This window comes from Cucumis sativus, chromosome 4 (assembly GCF_000004075.3).
Source record: "Cucumis sativus cultivar 9930 chromosome 4, Cucumber_9930_V3, whole genome shotgun sequence".
Lineage (NCBI taxonomy): Eukaryota > Viridiplantae > Streptophyta > Magnoliopsida > Cucurbitales > Cucurbitaceae > Cucumis > Cucumis sativus.
This window is the reverse complement of record NC_026658.2, coordinates 11,589,831-11,597,822: the sequence shown is the minus strand read 5'-3', so window position 1 is coordinate 11,597,822 and position 7,992 is coordinate 11,589,831. Positions and strand designations below refer to the sequence as shown.

The following is a 7,992-nucleotide window of genomic DNA, read 5'->3' as shown; positions in this document are numbered from 1 at the left end:
TCTATACCAGTCTGGCATAATATACATGTAACGACCCAACTTTTCTAGGTAAGTCGAAGTCATTAATTTCAAATAAAGACCTGAGTTTACTCAAAATCTCAATCTCAAACAATTTCAAAGTCTCAAGAAAACAAAAATTTATATCTGGGCCCTGTTTAAAATAACCAACACTTTCAAGAAAAATTTACTAATTCGTGAATACAGTTCAACTATAAAAATTTCTAAACAATCTCAAGTACTAAAACAAAACACGTGAAACAAAACATTTAGCATAAGCAATTTAAAATAACCCCTATGGCAATCACGCTTCCTTCCTGCCCCTCTCCGGTTTGCCGTCTTTATTACCTTTGCCTGAAAATTAAACATAAGGAGGGTGAGTATAAAAATACCAAGTAAGAGACCCTCTACTAGTCCCGTCAGGGGAAAATAAATTGTTAACATTCTATTGGGACACCCTGTACAGTCGCAGTCTTGTGATCCCGTAGGATGCACATTTCAGTCTAACGCCCCAAGGAACGTACATTTCAGTCTAGTGTTCTGCAGAAACACATATCAGTCTAATGCTCCCGAAGGTGTAGAATAATTGGTGATCCCGTGGGACACCTACAAGGCACACATCCCAATAAAAGCTAACAATTTTTCCCCTCAGTCCATTCTAAACATCTTAACAGTCATTCACAAATCAGCTAAACATTCTCATCACGTAAACTCCTTATTTAACCTCAACCAGTCGTCTTACTCTAATTTAGCCCAAGGTCAGTAAAAAGCATATCATTACATCAGTTAACAAGCTAAACAATCATAACCTCCTCCTCAGTCACCAAGGGCACAACCACGACGTTTCTTCCGTTCACAAGCACACAACATAAGAGTAGATATTATACATTCAGTCTAGACAACAATCAATCTACTAATCAAATCCACACTTTATATAAGCAACATCTACGAGATTCAGTCGTTTCCACATCCTTATCCTTGTACACATACATAACCAGACAGTCACAACATATACTCAACCACAGTCCACATCAACCCATGCACATATATGTATTAATTTCTCCCAGTCAAACACAGCAAACATTAAACTTTAAGTCAATGTCCAAACATACATCATAACAGTCATCTCTACTCAGTTCAAATAATATAATACGGTCCATACAGTCAATACATCTTAATTAGTCATTATATCTTAATTTTGTTGTTGAGTCCAGTAGAAAATCCCTTACCTCAAGGTTGCTCAATTTCTTAAACAAACTATATCCCACGAAAGATACGAAGTATTGGCGAGCCAAACTCCAAAATTCACAATTTCGGTTATGAACACGAGGGACCCAATGTCACTTCCAACACCTTCAAGAACAGTATTAACCAAACGTTTCATTTGATATTTTATCTTAACAATCCATCAAACAGAAACTATCAATTTTACTTATAAGAGAACTCACAACAAAAACGGCGGCAGCAACGATCGAACCTAACAACAAAGATCGTACAAACAGATTAGAGTGTACGTCGGTTGTGAATTGCGGCTGGAAGAAGAACACGCTGCTGGAAGAAGAGGAAACACGCGACTGGAAGGAGACGTGCGCGCTGCCTCAAAATCGATCGACGATCTGACGCGGCGACCGGGCTTCACGAACGGAGAGGAAAGGAATGGGCGGCGGCTGGGCTTGGCTTCAACGGAGACAGAGGCGATTAGGACGAGGCACGGTGACACATATCTGGATGACAACTGCAAGGCGACGCGTACGGCTTGCTTCACGAACAGAGATGGCGGCCGACGGTTGCAGCGGCGGCTGGGTATGGTAGAAAAGAAAGAGAAATTGAAGAAGAATAGGGGCGGCGGCCGTGGATCGGAGAAGAAAAGAAGGAGGAGAGCGATGGTGGTCGGTTGGAGGGTGCGGCTGGAGGTAGGGCATGGTGAAGGAGAAAATAGAAAAAGAAAATGAAGGGGGAAAGGGGAGTTGCGCGCGGGAGGAAGAAGAAAGGAAAATTTTTCTTATTTTCTTTTATTTAAATTAAATAATAAAACTAAAATATAAATAAATATATATATAATTATATTATCACATTTTCAAATCTTCTTTTTCCCCCTTCAACATATTTTCTTCAAAAAATAAATCTTGTACAAATTGAATAATTTTCTTAAAATAAATTACCTTCGAGTTTGGGGCGTTACAATACATTTGTCATCATATCTACTTCTACATATATTAGTAAACCATACTAAGTCCAGAGATCCAAACAGTCAACACATTTCAAAACTTTCAAAGAGTCCAGTAATAGAAACCCCTTACTTTAATGTTACTCAAATTTCTCAAACGAAGGAAACCTAATACTAAGAATATGGAACTCAATTACTTTCACAATACTTTCTTTCATTTAATTTCCTCAATGTAAATTCTAGCTTATCAAAGTATTGGCGAATCGAACTCCAACAAATCTACAATTTAGTTGTGAATCCAAAGAACTCAAACGCTAACTTCAAGAATCAATTAACAATTTAACTAATTATCCAAAACTACAACCCAAGGATAATTACAATGTAAAACCACCACACTCACCAATACAACTTACCACAAAAATCCCAAAAATTAGAGTAAAATGGGGGCAACAACTTCGAATAACTAGAATCGACGCGTGTAATAGATCAGATCTAATCAACAAACGAAAAACAAACTTCAGCTTACAACCCATGGCTGGAGGTGAAGAGCCGCGTGACGGCACTTCGACAGACGCGACGGGCTCAGGTCTGGTCAACGACTGCTTCAACTAAGTAACAACACCGGTGAGATGATAGGTCAATCGGTAACGTTCCTCGTCACCTGAAGCATAATGTGGTGGTGCGAACGTCGAAGGAGCTACGCGCGAATGAATCACAGCTTGGCTGGAAAACAGAGGTGAGACGCGATGCCGAGAGTTCGAACTCACGACGAACGGTGTTTTAGCTTCAATGGAGACAAAGCGATCGGTGACGGCGTGGCCGGCTGACGTCCAAGAGTAATATAAAATGGCTAAGGGAGGCAGGCGGCGGTGGGCACGGGGAAGAGGAAGAGTGAAGGAGAAAGAGATGGGGTTGCACGTGAATCAATAAAGAATTGATATTTTAAATTAATAATAACATTAATTCTATTATTATTATATATTATTATTATTTAACATTTAGTATTCGAAGATAGGAAGGTCTCCAACGGGTGGTGTCCCCAATTCGGTGGATTATAGATTCAGAGACGTCAACAAGAGTAAGTTCTATGTATCTTTTAATTTAAAAGCATATTTAGTTCTTTATTTAGAACTTTGATTCTAAATATTGTCAATGTACTGGTATTTTGGAATTTTCAAATTAAAATTGATGAATGGTTTTGTAAAGTCTTTCACTGCCAAGAGCTTTTATCCCTTTAGGGCACACATACCAATTAAACTAATGCAAGACCTTTGACAGTAGTTAACGGTAGCATCTCACAAAGTGGAAGTGGTTGGCTTACCAACGAAAGATTTTCAATCATTTCTAGCAGTCCCTTTTCTGTTTGAGTATGACCTTCCATATTTTCTGCTATATTACTTATAGTTAATATCAAATGTGCATCTCTGCCATCTATGCTAATATCACTGCCTGACTGGTCTTGATGTTGAGGCGTTGTTCATTTTTGTTCCCTACACAGAAAAGAAAAAAAATTATTGTTGTTTATTTATAATCTAAGCAATTTTAAACAATATAAAGCAGTAACTAATGAATTAAACACTAACTGTTGAGTCTCTACAGTAGATTCTTGAAGATGTGACTCTTGAACAGATGGATTCTCATGGATGATCACATGTTTGTTATTTTGATGGTCATCATTCTTGTCCAGATTGTGATGACTAGAATCATCACGAAGATCATCATACATGTTGTTAATATCATCAAACAATTGATTCTGATTCTAGTATAGAAAGAAAAATGGATAATAAAAAAATAGTTACAAAATGATCGTGTATCCTTAAGCAAACAATCGTGTAGAATATCTAAACGGTTGTTTTACGAAGGGTGATCGATATTTCAAATGGGATATGCGATCGTTCATATGTGATATGCGATCGTGTAAAGATATATCAAACCTTTGTTCTGTCAGAAGTCGTGCTAAGAAGAGTTGAAAGCTTGTAATAAGATCCATCAAAGCTGAAAGATTTTACATCAACACGTTCCTGACACAGTAATGCAGTATCAATGAGCATCAAATTACGTGAGATACGTATTAGAAAATATCTAACTGCTCAGTTAACTTTTTATGGACATCAAATCACATTTTTTCAAGCTTAAGGAAGGAAATGTCAGCACTATATATGTCAGAGTTGTGCATTGCAATGGAAGTGCCAACACGAGGTGATACATGTGTGTCTTTCTGGGATGTAAATGCCACTCTCCGGCTAGGACCAGCATAGTCTTAGGGAGAAAGCATGCTAGGAATTGGAGTTGTGTCCTCAATTTCTTCAAGGACTTGAGCATTTCATCTTACACTAGAATGTCTCCTGTTCAGAGAGTTTATAGGATTTCTCAAGGCCATTTTTGCATACTTAACAGCTCTTGACAACGGTAGAGAGTCTAAATCTACACTTTCAGGGGGTTCCAACTCCACCACTCGATGAGCCAAAGATAGAGACGAATCATTAATGATCCAGTAAGCAACATGAAACCTTGTAATTTTGGGGTCAACGGTAGTCCCTCCCATTACTAGCTCAACACTCAAACGGAGTCTCCTGTATAAAATATAAAATAATACACACAATTAGTGAATGAAATCTTGTGACGTAACAAACACAAATTTTATGTATACTGCAATTTGACTAAATATTGAACAAGAAAGCCCAAGGGAATACACAAAAATCCAACGTTTTTAGGGGTCAATTTGAAAAATGGCAAAACTACTTTTTCTTTTCAATTTTAGCAAACAACATTTTTTGCACGTGCATGGTATTTTATAAAATACCAAAATATTCACCTTCTCCAACTATAATTATTTTGTTTTTACGTTATAATTAATTTATGTTATGTATTAATCAACTTTTAATTAATTTTTACTTGAAATAGATACATCAACTCATATCATAACTTTTCTCTTAAAATCTCGGGACTCAACTAATTGATTCAACATTTTAATAACATTATTCAATCTTACTAATTTCAAAATAACCTAATTGAATTTGAATTTCAAAATAACCAAATTGAATTTCAAAAGTACAAAATTATTATTTTTTAGAATTTGAGAATCTCAACGATAGATTTTATATTTAAATAACCTTATCTCAAAATAATTTTAATGACTTGAATATCAAGATAATTAAATTATTATTTTAAAATTGGAAGAAAAACACAAAAAGCGCACACGCCTACTCACGTACACACGCACGCGCGTATACGCACACACACCCACACGCACACGCACAAACGCGCACATGTGGACACTCACACCCACGCACACGTAGACACACACACCCACGCACACGTGGACACGCGCATACGCAGTCGCGCACACGCACGCACACACGCACATATGCACAAAGATGTATAAATGAATTAAAATTAAAAAATAACTACAATAATTGTGTTTAGAAAGACTTTTAAACCATGTTCATTTGACTTAATAACGTTAGTTAAATTATAATTTCTATCAATATTGGTTTAAAAGTGTCATTAGTGTAATTATTTCAATATAATGCAGTCTTATCCAATTTTACGAACAAAAAACAAGTCGAATATGTACCAGTAGATGCACACTCTTTGTCATAAGAGATATAGCAACGTTTTTATGGGTCATTTTGAAAAATGACAAAACTACTTTTTCTTTTAAATTTTAGCAAATAGAATTTTTTGCACGTGTGCATGATATTTTATAAAATACCAAAATATTCACCATCTCAAACAATAATTATTTCATTTCTACGTTGTAATTAATTTATGTTATGCATTTATTAGCTTTTAATTATTTTTTACCTGAAAAAGATACATCAACCCATATCATAACTTTTTTCTTAATATCTCGGGACTCAACTAATTGATTCAAGATTTTAATTTTATTCAATCTTACTAATTTCAAAATAACCTAATTAAATTTCAATTTCAAAATAACAAAATTATTGTTTTTCGAAATTTGAGAATCTCAACGATAGATTTTGTATCAAAATAACTTTAATTGAATTTCAAAATTAAAAAATATCAACTTGTACACTATCTTTATCTCAAAATAACATTAATGGCTTGAATATCAAGATAATTGAATTATTATTTTAAAATTGGGAGAAATTTTACATTAACAAATATCAACTTGTTCGCACACATGCACACAAGCACACGTGCACAACGCACGCACACACACCCATCCACACACGCACACGCACGCGCACATATGCACACACGCACAAAGAAGTGTAAATTAATTAAAGTTAAAAAACAAATACATTAATTATGTTCAGAAAGAGTTTTAAACCATGTTCATTTGACTTAATAACATTGATTAAATTATAATTTCTATCAATATTGGCTTAAAAGTGTCATTCGTGTAATTATTTCAATATAATGCGGTCTTATCCAATTTTTCCAACAAAAAACAAATCGAATATGGATCAGTAGATCTACACTCTTTGTCATAAGAGACATAACAACGTTTTTAGGGGTCATTTTAAAAAATGACAAAACTACTTTTTCCTTTGAATTTTAGTAACTAGCATTTTTTGCACGTGCATGGTGTTTTATAAAATACCAAAATATCAACATTCTTCAACTGTAATTATTTCGCTTCTACATTGTAATTAATTTATGTTATGCATTTATCAACTTTTAATTATCATTTACTTGAAATAGATACATCAACTCATATCATAATATTTTTCTTAATATCTCGAGACTCAACTAATTAATTCAACATATTAATAACTTTATTCAATCATACTAATTTCAAAATAACCTAATTAAATTTGAATTTCAAAATAACAAAATTGAATTTCAAAACAAAATTATTAAATTTATTATTTTTCGAATTTGAGAGTCTCAACGATAGATTTTGTATTAAAATAACCTTAATAATTGAATTTCAAAATTAAAAAATATCAACCTGTTCACTATCTTTATCTCAAAATAACATTAATGCCTTGAATATCATGATAATTAAATTATTATTTTAAAATTGGAAGAAACTCAACATTAAAAAATATTAACTTGTTCGCACACAAGCACAGAAGCACTGTGCACACACGTACACATGCACACTTACACACACAGGCGCACACGCACACCTACACATAGACACCCACAGACGCACGAACGCACGCACACACACATGCACACGCGCACGCATGCACACACACACCTATCCACAGGCGCACAAGCACACACACATGCACAAACGCACACACGCGTAGACACATACGCACACACGTAAACACATACGCACACGTGCACAAACACGCACGCGCGAGCACACCCACACACCCAAGCACACACGCACGCACAAACACATACAAACATGCACACACCCACACACACATGCACACGACACTCGCACGAACGCACGCACATACACAAATGCACACCTACCTACACGCGCACACGTACACACACATGCATGCATAAAGATGTATAAATGAGTTAAAATTAAAAAACAACTACATTAATTGTGTTTAGAAGGACTTTTAAACAATGTTCATTTGACTTAATAACATTAAATGAACTATAATTTCTATCAATATTGGCTTAAAAGTGTCATTCGTGTAATTATTTCAATATAATGCGATTTTATCCAATTATATTAGCAACAAACAGGTCGAATATGAACCAGTAGATATACACTCTGTCATAAGAGATATAGCAACATTTTTATGGGTCATTTTGAAAAAAGGCAAAACTATTTTTTTTTAATTTTAGCAAATAACATTTTTTGCACGTGCATAATATTTTATAAAATACCAAAATATCCACATTCTCCAACTAAAATTATTTTGTTTCTATGTTGTAATTAA

The 7,992-nt window shown here is 34.7% G+C and overlaps 1 long non-coding RNA gene across 1 annotated transcript; it reads right to left on the bottom strand.

Moving 5' to 3' along the window:
- Nucleotides 1-1,009: 1,009 nt before the first annotated feature.
- On the bottom strand, nucleotides 1,010-1,999 carry LOC116403536. Its single transcript, XR_004216319.1, has 2 exons — nucleotides 1,446-1,999; nucleotides 1,010-1,350 (listed from the first exon to the last, which is right to left on the bottom strand). It is a non-coding gene; the product is annotated as an uncharacterized LOC116403536 (long non-coding RNA).
- Nucleotides 2,000-7,992: the final 5,993 nt, after the last annotated feature.